We start from the raw sequence: 13411 nt of genomic DNA on the forward strand, positions 1-13411 counted from the left end.
TTTTCCATGTGCTGCATTGAATGTCATTTTATTGAATGTCATTGGGTAGCTCGCCAACGTACAGTACTAGAATGCTTCTAATATGTAAAAGAAAAGTAAGCTGGACCAAGTTCAGGGGAAAAGTGTTTATTGAAGATGTTCATGAAGCATAGCAGTCAGAGCCAGCAGGTTCAAGGACAGCTTTTTTTCCATTCACCGTCACACTACTGAACTCTACACCGTTCGAACACTGTAAAAATACTCTATTTACAGTAACTTCTGTAAAATTCTACATACAATGTACATATCGCATATTGTATTTTTTATACTCCTTATCCTCTACAAATATAGTGCTTTACATACATCTGCACTATTTCATTTATGTGTATCTACGTATAGCCTTTATATTTATTCACTGTACATATGTTTACATATCGTCGCTGTCGGGCGGAATCCTCGTATCTCCAAAACCATTATTTTTCAGGAAATTAAAAAAACGCCGTATTTTTTTGAGTTATTAAACATTGTATCGTTAAAGTTGTTATTATACCTTATATTGCTATCATATACTGTTGTGTACCAACATTAACACATCATTTTCCCAAAGTCACGTTTTATCGGAGATACAAGCTTTATGACTTGGGAGCAGGGAGATACGAGATTATGCTATTGATAAGAATGGTACGGACACAGACGTCGCTGCTGCCAGCAATGTTCAATAAAGTCTGCGGTCACGTTGAGCCTTTTGACAAGAGAAAAGGCTTCAATAGTTAACCAAAGCTAATGACTGTAGTTACATACATCTTCCTAAACTCTATTTTAAAGGTTTAAGAGCTATAAGTGATGCAATACCATCATCCATCCATCCATCCATCCATCTTCTACCGCATATCCGGGGCCGGGTCGTGGGGGCAGCAGTCTGAGCAGGGACTCCCAGACTTCCCTCTCCCCAGACACTTCCTACAGCTCCTCCGGGGGAATACTGAGGCATTCCCAGGCCAGCCGAGAGACATAGTCCCTTCAGCGTGTCCTAGGTCTTCCCCGGGGCCTCCTCCCGGTTGGACATGCCCGGAACACCTCCCCAGGGAGGCATCCAGGAGGCATCTGGAACAGGAGCTTTCCACCAACCTAAAGGGGGCAAGCTACCCTTTTCCCGGCTGAGAACCATGGCCTCGGACTTGGAGGTGCTGATTCTCATCCCCGCCGCTTCACACTCGGCTGCAAACTGTCCCAGTGTACGCTGAAGGTCCTGATTTGAAGAAGCCAACAGGACAACATCATCTGCAAAAAGCAGAGACGAAATCCCGTGGTCCCCAAACCGGACTCCCTCTGGCCCCCGACTGCGCCTAGAAATCCTGTCCATATAAATAATGAACAGGACCGGTGACAAAGGGCAGCCCTGCCGGAGTCCAACATGCACCGGGAACAAGTCTGACTTACTGCCGGCAATGCGAACCAAACTCCTGCTCCGGTCATATAGGGACTGGACAGCCCTTAGCAGAGGGCCCCGGACCCCATACTCCCAGAGCACCCCCCACAGATCACCACGAGGGACAGAGTCGAATGCCTTCTCCAGATCCACAAAGCACATGTGGACTGGTTGGGCAAACTCCCATGAACCCTCCAGCAACCTGGTGAGGGTATAGAGATGGTCCAGTGTTCCACGACCGGGACGAAACCCGCATTGTTCCTCCTGAATCCGAGGTTCGACTATCGGCCAAATTCTCCTCTCCAGTACCCTGGCTTAGACTTTTCCGGGGAGGCTGAGGAGTGTGATCCCCCTGTAGATGGAACACACCCTCCGGTCCCCCTTCTTAAACAGAGGGACCACCACCCCAGTCTGCCAGTCCAGAGGCACTGTCCCCAGCCGCCATGCGATGTTGCAGAGGCGTGTCAACCAAGACAGCCCCACAAAATCCAGAGACTTGAGGTACTCAGGGCGGATCTCATCCTCAGTGACCTCAGCTTGGGTGATCGACGAGTCCTCAACTGAGCCCTCTGCCTCTGCTTCCTCAGTGGAAGACATGTCGGTGGGGTTGTGGAGATCCTCGAAGTACTCCTTCCACCGTCCGAGAATGTCCCCAGTCGAAGTCAGCAGATTCCCACTCCCACTGTAAACAGTGTGAGCAGGACACTGCTTCCCCCTCCTGAGGTGCCGGACGGTTTGCCAGAATTTCTTCGAGGCCAACTGATAGTCCTTCTCCATGGCCTCACCGAACTCCTCCCTGACCCGAGTTTTTGCCTCTGCAACCACCCGGGCTGAAGCTCGCTTGGCCCTCTGGTACCTATCAGCTGCCTCCGGAGTCCCCCGAGCCAACCAGGCTCGATAGGACTCCTTCTTCAGCTTGACGGCATCCCTTACTTCCGGGGTCCACCACCGGGTTCGGGGATTGCCACCACGACAGGCACCGGAGACCTTGCGGCCACAGCTTCGCACGGCCGCCTCGACAATGGAGGTGGAGAACATGGTCCACTCAGACTCAATGTCTCCAACCTCCCTCGGGATCTGGTTGAAGCTCTGCCGGAGGTGCGAGTTGAAGATCTCTCTGACCGGAGACTCTGCCAAACGTTCCCAGCGGACCCTCACAGTACGTTTGGGTATACCAAGTCTGTCCAACTTCCTCCCCGGCCATCGGATCCAACTCACCACCAGGTGGTGATCAGTTGACAGCTCCGCCCCTCTCTTTAACCGAGTGTCCAAGACATACGGCCGGAGGTCAGATGAAACAACCACAAAAACTTCCGACCTAGGGTGTCCTGATGCCATGTGTACTGATGGACACCCTTATGCTTGAACATGGTGTTTGTTATGGACAAACTGTGACTAGCACAGAAGTCCAATAAACGAACACCACTCGAGTTCAGGTTGGGGGGGGGTGTTCCTCCCAATCACGCCCCTCCAGGTGTCACTGTCGCTGCCCACGTGAGCGTTGAAGTCCCCCAGTAGAACGACGGAGTCCCCAGTCAGAGCACTTTCCAGCACCCCTTCCAGAGACGCCAAGAAGGTCGGGTACTCTACACTGCCATTTGGCCCGTAAGCACAAATAACAGTGAGAGACCTATCCCCGACCCGAAGGCGCAGGGAAACGACCCTCTCGTTCACCGGGGTGAACTCTAACACATGGCTGCTGAGCTGGGGGGCTATGAGCAAGCCCACACCAGCCCACCGCCTCTCACCGCGGGCAACTCCAGAGTAGTAGAGAGCCCAGCCTCTCTCGAGGAGTTGGGTTCCAGAGCCCAAGCTGTGCGTGGAGGCGAGCCCAACTATATCTAGTCGGTATCTCTCAACCTCCCGCACCAGCTCAGGCTCCTTCCCCCCCAGCGAGGTGACATTCCATGTCCCTAGAGCCAGATTCCGTGTCCGGGGATTGGGTCGCCTAGGCTCCCGCCTTCGACTGCCACCCAATCCACATTGCACCAGCCCCTTACGGTTTCTTCTGCAGGTGGTGGGCCCACAGGAGATCGGCCCCACGTCGCTCCTTCGGGCTGAGCCCGGCCGGGCCCCGTGGGGTAAGACCCAGCCACCAGGCGCTCGCATGCGAGCCCCAACCCCGGGCCTGGCACCAGGGTGGGGCCCCGGTTGCGACATACCGGGCGACGTCACGGACCTTGCTTTATCTTTCTTCATAAGGGGTTTTGAACCGCTCTTTGTGCTCACTTACCTTCGTGGCTCACGGGTTTCTTTCTGCACAGAAGCATTACAGCTATCGATTTTTAACAAAACAGACCTACTCAAATGTATCTAACCTAACTATTTTCACTTGGTAGTGTCCAAAAAACAGTGTTGTACATGCACAGTGCCAAGATAGGCATTGTCTATAAGTAGGCTGACTTAAAGTCAGTAAAATAATAATAAAAACAATAATTTAATAGTGGTATCCAAAACATTCAATTTAATTCAAATATTATATTATAAAAAAACATTTTAAAACATCAATGAACATGTATAATAAGCAGTAATAAATAGTAATAAATAGATATTTAAAATACATCAATAACACAGATAAACATCGATAAAATCATAGTTAAAGGAATAGTTCACCCAAAAAATAAAATTAATAAAGGTCAAATTATCGTTTCACTACGTTTCATGGCATGTTTACCTATAATAACGAGGCAAAAAGCCAGCCAGCTTGCTTAAAGTGATGAGCATGACAGTTGAACATAACGGTTTGCCTTGACATTGTAAGATACAATCCTATCTTATCTGCAATGCACAGGGTTTAGTTCGCGTTGCAGTGGATTGTCTGAAGTTAATTCCACCACCTGGGTGCCAGAGCAGAAAAGAGTCTTGCGGTACTGTATACCTACCTCTTACCATTAGAGAAGTTGGGACCAATTGGGCAGTGCTGGTAGATCTGAGGAACCGTGGTGCAATGCAAGGAGTAACAAAAGCTTTGAGGTTAATAGAGCTGGTCCATTTTTGGCTTTGTAGGCAAGCATCAGAGTTTTGAATCTGATGTAAGCAGCTACCAAAAGCCAGCAGAACGGAGTGCAGCAATGAGATGGAGGGTGGAGAAGCTCATAGCCCAAGTTGCTTGACGTCCAGTGTTAAGTTTCCACAGTCTGTGATGATTTGGGGTGCAATGTCATCTGCTGGTGTTGGTTGGGTTTTTGAAACCCAAAGTCACTGCACCCGTTTACTGACCCGTTTAAAAAGCTGACCAGCTTTTTAAAGATGCTGATTTCATTTTCCAGCAGGATTTGGTACCTGCACACACTGCCAAAAGCACCAAAAGGTGGTTAAATGACCATGGTATTGTGTGCTTGTCTGGCCAGCAAACTCACCAGATTGTCAAGAGGAAAATGAGAAATAAGAGACCAAAAAATGCAGATGAGCTGAAGACCACTGCCAAGAAACCTGGGCTTTCATACAACCTCAGCAGTGCCACAGATTGATCACCTCCACCTCCGTCTTATGGTATTTTGTGTAAACATTTAAACAAGCGATCCACAAGAACATGAAACTTTATTGAGGTTTGTAATTGAACTCTAGCTTTTTGTTTGAGCGTGCTGTTCTGTTTCCGAATATGGCGCTTACATTAACTCTTATTTTTGTATTTTTGTGTCTAGTCTTGTTTAGTTTTGTTTCTTTTTAAGTTTGTATTAGAATTGTTTTTCCTTTGAGGTTTTATATTATTTACATTGTGGGTTTATCCTGTAACAGTTTTGTTTGGTTAACTGAGACTGTTAAGACCAGTCAAAATGTATGCCATTGTTCTATTCCATGATGTGTATCTTTGTTGTCTTGGCAGGGCCTGAGCACCGGGTGAGAAAGTCTTCTTTCTGCGTGGTGATATCTTCCTCACCGTGTTGTGCTCTTCACCTTCACGTGTGTGTGTGTGTGTGTGTGTAAGGAAGGTATGCTAGGGGACAGTTTAGCCTGACCCTTTGCCTCTGTTTGTAGGTTACTTTTAAATACATTTTTATAATATGTCAAATAACTGATTGGAAACACATTAATATTTCTAGATAATTGCCCTCTCTAGAAGGGTACTCCCAAACTCTCACCACCACAATGACAGTTGGACTATATCATGGGAAATGGTATGGGATCCGGAGTAACACAGGCCAGGGATCAAAATCAACATGGTTAAAGTCCTGGAACATTCAACTCTACTGTATATAACATTACATAATGGCTACATAATATTAGACACAATGTCAAAAACAGCATAAGATTTTGGAAAGTATACCTTTTGTAGTTCACTCAGAGAAAAAGGAAGCCTTTGTTTTTATTATACAAATGAGTGTGGATCATCTAAATGCTGGATTTTCCAAATGATGTCAAATTCATAGTATAGACCTTTGTAACAACTTTTTTCTCCTATTCTCTTTATTATGAACTTTTTATCATTGCAAATTGTTTTCAAAAAATCAACAATAATATACATGTAAACAGGTAAAGGAAGAGAGATAAAATCATACCTCTTATTGCCATTTCAAACAAATATACAGTATGATGCAGTACATAGTGAAATGAAACAACATTTCTCCAGAACCAAGCAACCTTGCAACCTTGTGCAAACAGTGCAGAACAGACAATACAATATATTACAGGACAGAAACATAAAATATAGCACCAACACACAGATTGCAATGGCCTTGTGCAAATAGAGATTAGTAAACAATAAGAGGATTTTAAACATATGTACACTTGTGTTTATAAATTATATATATATATATATATATATATATATGTGTGTGTAATTTATCTAAGCAGTGTCAATAAAGTTCTATCTATCTATCTATCTATCTATCTATCTATCTATCTATCTATATAGAAAAGCAGGGGAGGACAACTAGAGGATTAAAACATATTTTTTCTGAGACTATGTGTCTGCGTTTAGAGGTGTCAATTTCGATTCATCATAGTGATTCGATTATATTAAATATTATGTATATATACTATATACAAAATATATACTTCAGAAACACTTCAGATACTTTTGCTCCTAATCATCAGGATGGAGCTCACACTTTGAACTGTTCCTAGTGCTTTCCCAGCTATGATTTCATCTTTGGACAAGGATGACAAATTGCTTGACAAACTAAAGACATCATTTTAAGACTTTCACTTAGATCAGTTCAATATAAATGACAAATAATATCAGCTTCTTGAGACAACATACAGGTCATGGTGTATTCTGCCTTTAAAAACAAAAAGTATGTGTATAATCTGTGACAGAGCATGTGCACTTACAGTATGGTCCTGACAGTTTTAAGGGTAAAATATTTTGATGAACACCTTTTTCCTTAATGTCAGCAAAACAAAAGATTTTGACATAGCAAAGCTGCCTGGAGACTTTACTCCCAAATACAAATTTTGTTTTAAATATTTTTTAAATACATGGAATTATGAATTATTTTGTTGAGGTGAGCAGAACACTGTTACAGGACACTGCATAATAAAATTGTACAAAATGTATACTAATAAATAATTTCTATATTAAAATTGAAACAGTTATACCCCATTGTTGGACATATCTAAAAAAAAAAAAATAACGATAATATATTTACTAGCAACACATTGTGCGTTAAATTTTTCAGTAGATATTTTGTATTGAATTCATATCAGCATTTTTGTGAAAGAACTATTTTACTCATCGTTAGTTTTTCAGTTCCCTCCGAATCACCAAAGGAGCCGACTCAAAGAGTCGACTCATCCCGAAACGAGCACATGCCTGCATGGGAATTATGTCTTGTGAAGAACTGGCAACATGTATGTCTTTTATGTTGAGAAAGTTGGATCCACGGATTGTTTCCACATTCAACACAATCTGGGACATGGAAGCTAAATGTAAAATACACAGTCACTGTGAGTGTGTGTGTGAGTCTCACTCTTTACCTCGTGTGAGACTTCACATGAACTTGTTCACATGATCCACTGGTTATACACAGTGGCGTCGTACGTGGGGGGAAAAGGGTGACTGAGTACATAGGGCCCTGGCATGTGAGGGGCCCTCGACGATCATTTTATAATTTGTATTAATGTTATTATTTTATTATCTGCGCGATCTATTTCACAGTCGCGCTTATGTGCTACTTCTACTTCTCCGCTGCTTTGACACAAATCTACGTAGACCCCTCCCACCTCGAGCGTGCATGCAGCAATGCACAGACTGGACATAATTTTATTGGTTGCGTAGAAGCGATGCAAAGCACGCATTGGCTGTGAGGGATAGAGAGTGCGCGGAATTGGTGGATGATACAGGGGAGTTTGTGATGAGTGTTCCGCCGGTGTTGAGAGACGTGATACTCGCGCCGCGTTGCACATGATGTCAAAACCAAAATCTGGCTATCAGAAAAAAATTCTGTACACTGCCTGTGACTGTCGCTGGAGGTGAGCGGACTTTCAGCAAATTAAAGTTAGTGAAAAACTATCTGAGGTCAACAATGTCTCAGGAGAGACTAAATAGTCTCGTACTTCTGTCTATTGAGAGCAAGTTAGCAAAAAAAATTGGACTTTAAAGATCTCATCAGTGATTTCACCAACAGGAAGACCCGCCAATGGGCATTAGGACAGTGACCATGTCCGTGCATGTCAATATCAGCATCCAATTTTTTTGTATTTATTTTGTTTTATTGTTTTTTTTAGATTTAGCCAGATCTGCTTTTGAGGCAAGGTGCTATTTGCACTTTTTCTTCTTCTTTTTGGAAATACTGCAATGTTTTACATAACAAAGGATGCCATGTTGATTGTTTAATGTTTGCCTGTATTTGTAAATAAAACACAGTTCAATTAAATATTGCTAAACTGCAATTTTTTATAAAAAGATACTGAGTTGTTCCATCTATTTTAAAGGTTAGGACATATTATGATCAAAATATGATATGCAGTGCTGTTGCATTGACATGAATGCAAATAACACGCTGTTATACTATTTTATACATGATATACTTCAATGCTGCAGTAATTCAAAAGTGGTTACTAAATCACTGAATCATATGTCCTGTCTATAGTAATGCACAATTTAATATACTAATTGCTATTCATTTTACATTATCATTAAAAAAGTGAAATCGGGGCCCCCACACAGTATCTTTGCATAGGACCCACAATCCTGTGCTATGCCCCTGCTGAGGATCCATTTGCAAGCTTTATTCACAGACTAGTAGTACAACAGCCAAGGGTCATAACCAGCAAACACAGCAATATATGAGAGTCAGTAAGCGTAGTCAAAAAAATGGCAGAAGGACAGGACAGGTGGCAAACAATCATTCAGACAGGAAAACAAAACAAAGTAAACAACCGGGAAATCACAGGACAGAGAACACTCAGATTGACAGCCGTTCAAGTTCGTGTTTTATAGGAAACGGTTAATTGGTAGCAGGTGGCGGTGTAATTAGCCCCGGTGTGGGGATCATGGGAGATGCTACTACTAGTACTCCGGAGATGCTTCACTGTGTCAATGGTCGGGTGGCGAGGCAGGTGTGCCGACCGTGACAGTACCTGGATTTTTATCTGCCTACTAAAATTTTATTTTGAGCAAATTAGATTTTTTGGATGTCAACATGGAACAAAAAGCTGAAAATATAGACACAGAGAAAGAGTCAGGAGGGATCCGTAGAGTCAAGCATAGATTCTGCCGAGATGTTGACGATATCAGGTAATAAAACATTTCCCATGTTATTTTCTGTAACAACGTAAATATTTTGTGTTCCTGTCTTTAATTTATGTAGCCCAGACTATAAACTTTTAAGTTTAGTCTAATGTATATGTAAACTAATAGAGATTAATTAATAATTGTAAATGTTTAAAAAGAATTACAATAACATCAGCATATTGGAGTATTTAATAAAGTTCATAGTGCAAGAAATGCTATAGGCAAAAACACAAATCTTTTGTCATTGTGTACATTAAGTTAATTGGAATTCAAATAGTTTGTTTACTATTCACATGAGAGTGATGTGGTTGTCCATGTTGACAATGTGATAATTGCACTACCTGTTCATATCTTGTCACGTCAATGAGAAAGCACATGATGTGGGATATAAAGGCTACCCCAGTCTTGTTCTCTTACATGTATACACCCTTTTCATATTATAATAGAGCATGAAGGTACGTTCGCACATACAGTAGTGATTTTATCACAGCAAGTTGTTAGTTGCTATGATGACACTAGTAGCCATTCCTAACATTTTACTTTGGACAACAAATCAGTTTTCTTGCAGTTAAAATAAAACTGGAGGGGGAGATTGTATATAAAATTCACCTGTGCATATCTGCATAATATCATATACAAGGTGAAGGAGAAGCAGTCTAGTACAGCAATCTACAGTGGAAGAACAAGCACTAATTAGCATGGCTTAGCTTATGGCCTTAGTGAGTTTAAAGCAAAATAATAATCATGAAACGCACTAACTTTTTGTTACAATTGTGCACAATCCAGTGTAGCCACTAACTCCTCTCACTGCACCTTAGAGGAGCTACCCTGGTTTTTTGCTCAATTACAATACAAACTAAGTGGTTTTATGATGATGGTTTTGCTTTAAAAGCTTTAAGATTATAATCTAAGCTATTGTCACAATAGTGCTACTTCTGCGAGCAAGGACAGGATGCTGTCTCCACTCCAAATGGAGTAGCATATTAGCATAAAATTAAACTTTTCTCAGATTGTTCACCTCACAGGATACAACCACATCTAGTCGCTAATGGTCAGTGTCACTCGGGTGGATGAAAATCACCAGTTTCTGTGGGTCTGTGGGATTTCTTTTTGAGAATGTTGTTCCTGTGGGGCAAATGTGGCTGAAGTCTGAATGGATTCACACATTGTTTAGGCAATTAAAACAACACATAACACAAGGTTGTTGGACATTACACAAAATAATAATAAAAAAGGTGTCACTGGAACAAAGATCACAACTTTTACATAATAAAGTGTCTAAAAACAGAATTCAACAAGGGCTTGACAAAGATAGACACAAAAGGGCAAGACATAACAGGAAACATAATACATGACATTCAACAAGCTGTAGCAAAACACCTGCCAGCACACCATCTGGTGGTCTAACAGGGAATTGTCCCAGTAGTTCTTGACAAGACCTTTTTCTGTTTCTGTTTTTCTGTTTTACAAATTGCTAACTTTGCAGTTCTAATCAAGTAATGTAACAAACACAATTTCTGCCTGATGGAGAAAGAAGAATCTTAAAACCTCTGAGACAAAGGGCTGATCAGGTTAAAAAGTCTTTGTAATCTAGGATATTTTAAAAACAAACGCTCCAAATCGTCATCCAGCAAAGCTGGTTTCACTGCTGCCTTGTACAACTTTCCTTTGAATCAGGTACAATGCTTGATTCTTATAATAAAGTTATATAATATTTTTATATTTTTATATTACATTAGCATTTTTGCCATTTAAATAATAGGTTCTAATTACTATGCCTAAAAAATGGCTCAAAAGTCTAAATAGAACAGATGGAAATTTTATACTGGACTGTTATGCTTATTGTACAACTAGGGTCCATAAGAGATTTTGACATATACAAAAACCCCCATCTAATAATATGAAAATCCCACATCTAATTATACATTTTAAAAATTTAACTTGACCTACATAAGGTACAGTATCTCCATTCAAACAACCATTAGAAGTTATTATTACATTATAATGTGTAGAAATATATTATTATTATTATTATTATTTCAAATGTAACATCGGATCCTATGCTTGATTCTAATAATAGTCATATAATATATTTGTTTATATTACCTTTAGCATTAACTTTAACATTTGTGCAATTCATATAATAGGTAATAATAGTTATGCCTAGAGAATTGAACGAAATCAATGAAAGACTAAATGTTACAGATGGAATTAATATACTGTACTGCTTCGCTATGTGTAGAACTAGGAGGCATACAAGGTTTTGACATATTCAAAAAACCCTATCTAATAATTAGCAAAAACCATATATAACTATACATTTTAAATAATGAACCAAAGCTACATAAGGTATCTCCATTTGAACAACCATTAGAAGAAATTTTCATTACATCAAAACATGTAGAACTATTATGTGTTTCAAATGTAACATCAGGTCCTATGCTTGATCAAAATATTGAAGGTATATAATATCTTTCTTGTTGAGTTATGTGTCCTCATCTGGAGTTCTTAGTACACCTATTGTCGATTGTTTGCATAAGAGGACATGCCCTAGAGTGTAGAGTTTTAACCTTTTTTTTTTTTTTTTTGAATTAAAGGTAGGGGGCACGGTGGCTTAGTGGTTAGCACGTTCGCCTCACACCTCCAGGGTCGGGGTTCGATTCCCGCCTCCACCTTGTGTGTGTGGAGTTCGCATGTTCTCCCCGTGCCTCGGGGGTTTCCTCCGGGTACTCCGGTTTCCTCCCCCGGTCCAAAGACATGCATGGTAGGTTGATTGGCATCTCTGGAAAATTGTCCCTAGTGTGTGATTGCGTGAGTGAATGAGAGTGTGTGTGTGTGCCCTGCGATGGGTTGGCACTCCGTCCAGGGTGTATCCTGCCTTGATGCCCGATGACGCCTGAGATAGGCACAGGCTCCACGTGACCTGAAGTAGTTCGGATAAGCGGTAGAAGATGAATGAATGAATGAATGAATTAAAGGTTGATAACAGTTTAACTTTGAAGCCGGTTGTTATGATTTTGTATAGCAATAATACACAATTTGTACCCATTTTGAGCCTACTGTACTAAATCTATTAAAGAGAAAAATCTGAATATGTGAATGTGAAACTTTACCACAGTCTCCTTTTTAGAGAGATTTGCGAGTCCGCTCTCAACGTTCAGCCAAAGAGCCGATTCAAAGAGTCGACTCATTCCCAAACACATCACCTGTTGTGATCAGACAAACACACGACTCCTCCTTCCTAAAGTGAAAGAGTTTTTCTCTCAGCCTCAACTACATTTTGTGGAGCGATTGGAAAAGTCAAGAAAATAGTGCAGAGGTATTAATGTCACACACCAAGGACCGTTGACTAAAGGTGAGTTAACTCTTTATTATAAATGACTTTATATAAGAAGAACACAGATATATTGTAAATAAAACCCATGTAAAATCAGCTGTGTGAGGTAGAGTACAAGCTTACAAGCTCATAAAAGTATTTTATACAATTATTCTCACATAAAGCATTTATTTATCTTTGTTAATGTTAATTTGAACATTTACTAATACATGATTCAAATCTTGTTAACATTAGTTAATGCACTGTTAACTAACATGAACAAACCATAAACAGCTGTATTTTTATTAACTAACATTTGCAAAGATTAACAAATACAGTAACAAATGTACTGCTCATGGTTAGTTCATGTTAGTTAATACATTAACTAATGTTAACAAATGAGACCTTATTGTAAAGTGTTACCAATAATTGCATAGGACTATAGAAATGATGTATTATGCTTTTATATCTTTTAGGGACTACAACATGTTAGGGAGGCTAAGCGCATGGAAGGCTGCTCCAATATATCTCAGTTCTTCCATTCAGATAGTCTCACTGAGAAGGTGACTACAGCTGAGGTGTATTTCACATGTTTTATTGTGGAACATAACCTGCTATTCCATGAGTGTAGGCACACAGGCAAGTTATTTAGGGAAATGTTTCCAGACTCTGAGATTGCAAAAAATTATGCCTGCTCTTCCACTAAAACGGCAGCAATGATGAACCTGGCACTGGAACCTGAATGTTCAGAGGATTTGTACAAGTTAATCCAGACAGAAAAAAGGCCATACAGTATTATGGTTGATGAAAGCAATGACATCATGTTTGAGAAGGAGTGTGCTATTTTAGTCAGGTACTACAGTGAAGCACAGGATAAGGTGACAGTTGGATTTGTAGACATGCCAGTGTGCAATGATGCCAAAGCTGCCAACATATTCAACTGCATTCCATCAACCATGCATGAAAAAGTCCTTGAATGGTCTAATTGTGTAGGATTCATCAGTGACAA

The 13411-nt window shown here is 40.9% G+C and overlaps 1 protein-coding gene across 1 annotated transcript in view; it reads right to left on the reverse strand.

Moving 5' to 3' along the window:
- Positions 1–13411, reverse strand: part of LOC132858821 (NACHT, LRR and PYD domains-containing protein 12-like) — a 301006-nt gene that overhangs the window by 219399 nt on the left and 68196 nt on the right. The window lies entirely within an intron of this gene.

Source organism: Tachysurus vachellii, chromosome 16 (genome assembly GCF_030014155.1).
Source record: "Tachysurus vachellii isolate PV-2020 chromosome 16, HZAU_Pvac_v1, whole genome shotgun sequence".
NCBI classification, from domain to species: Eukaryota; Metazoa; Chordata; class Actinopteri; order Siluriformes; family Bagridae; genus Tachysurus; species Tachysurus vachellii.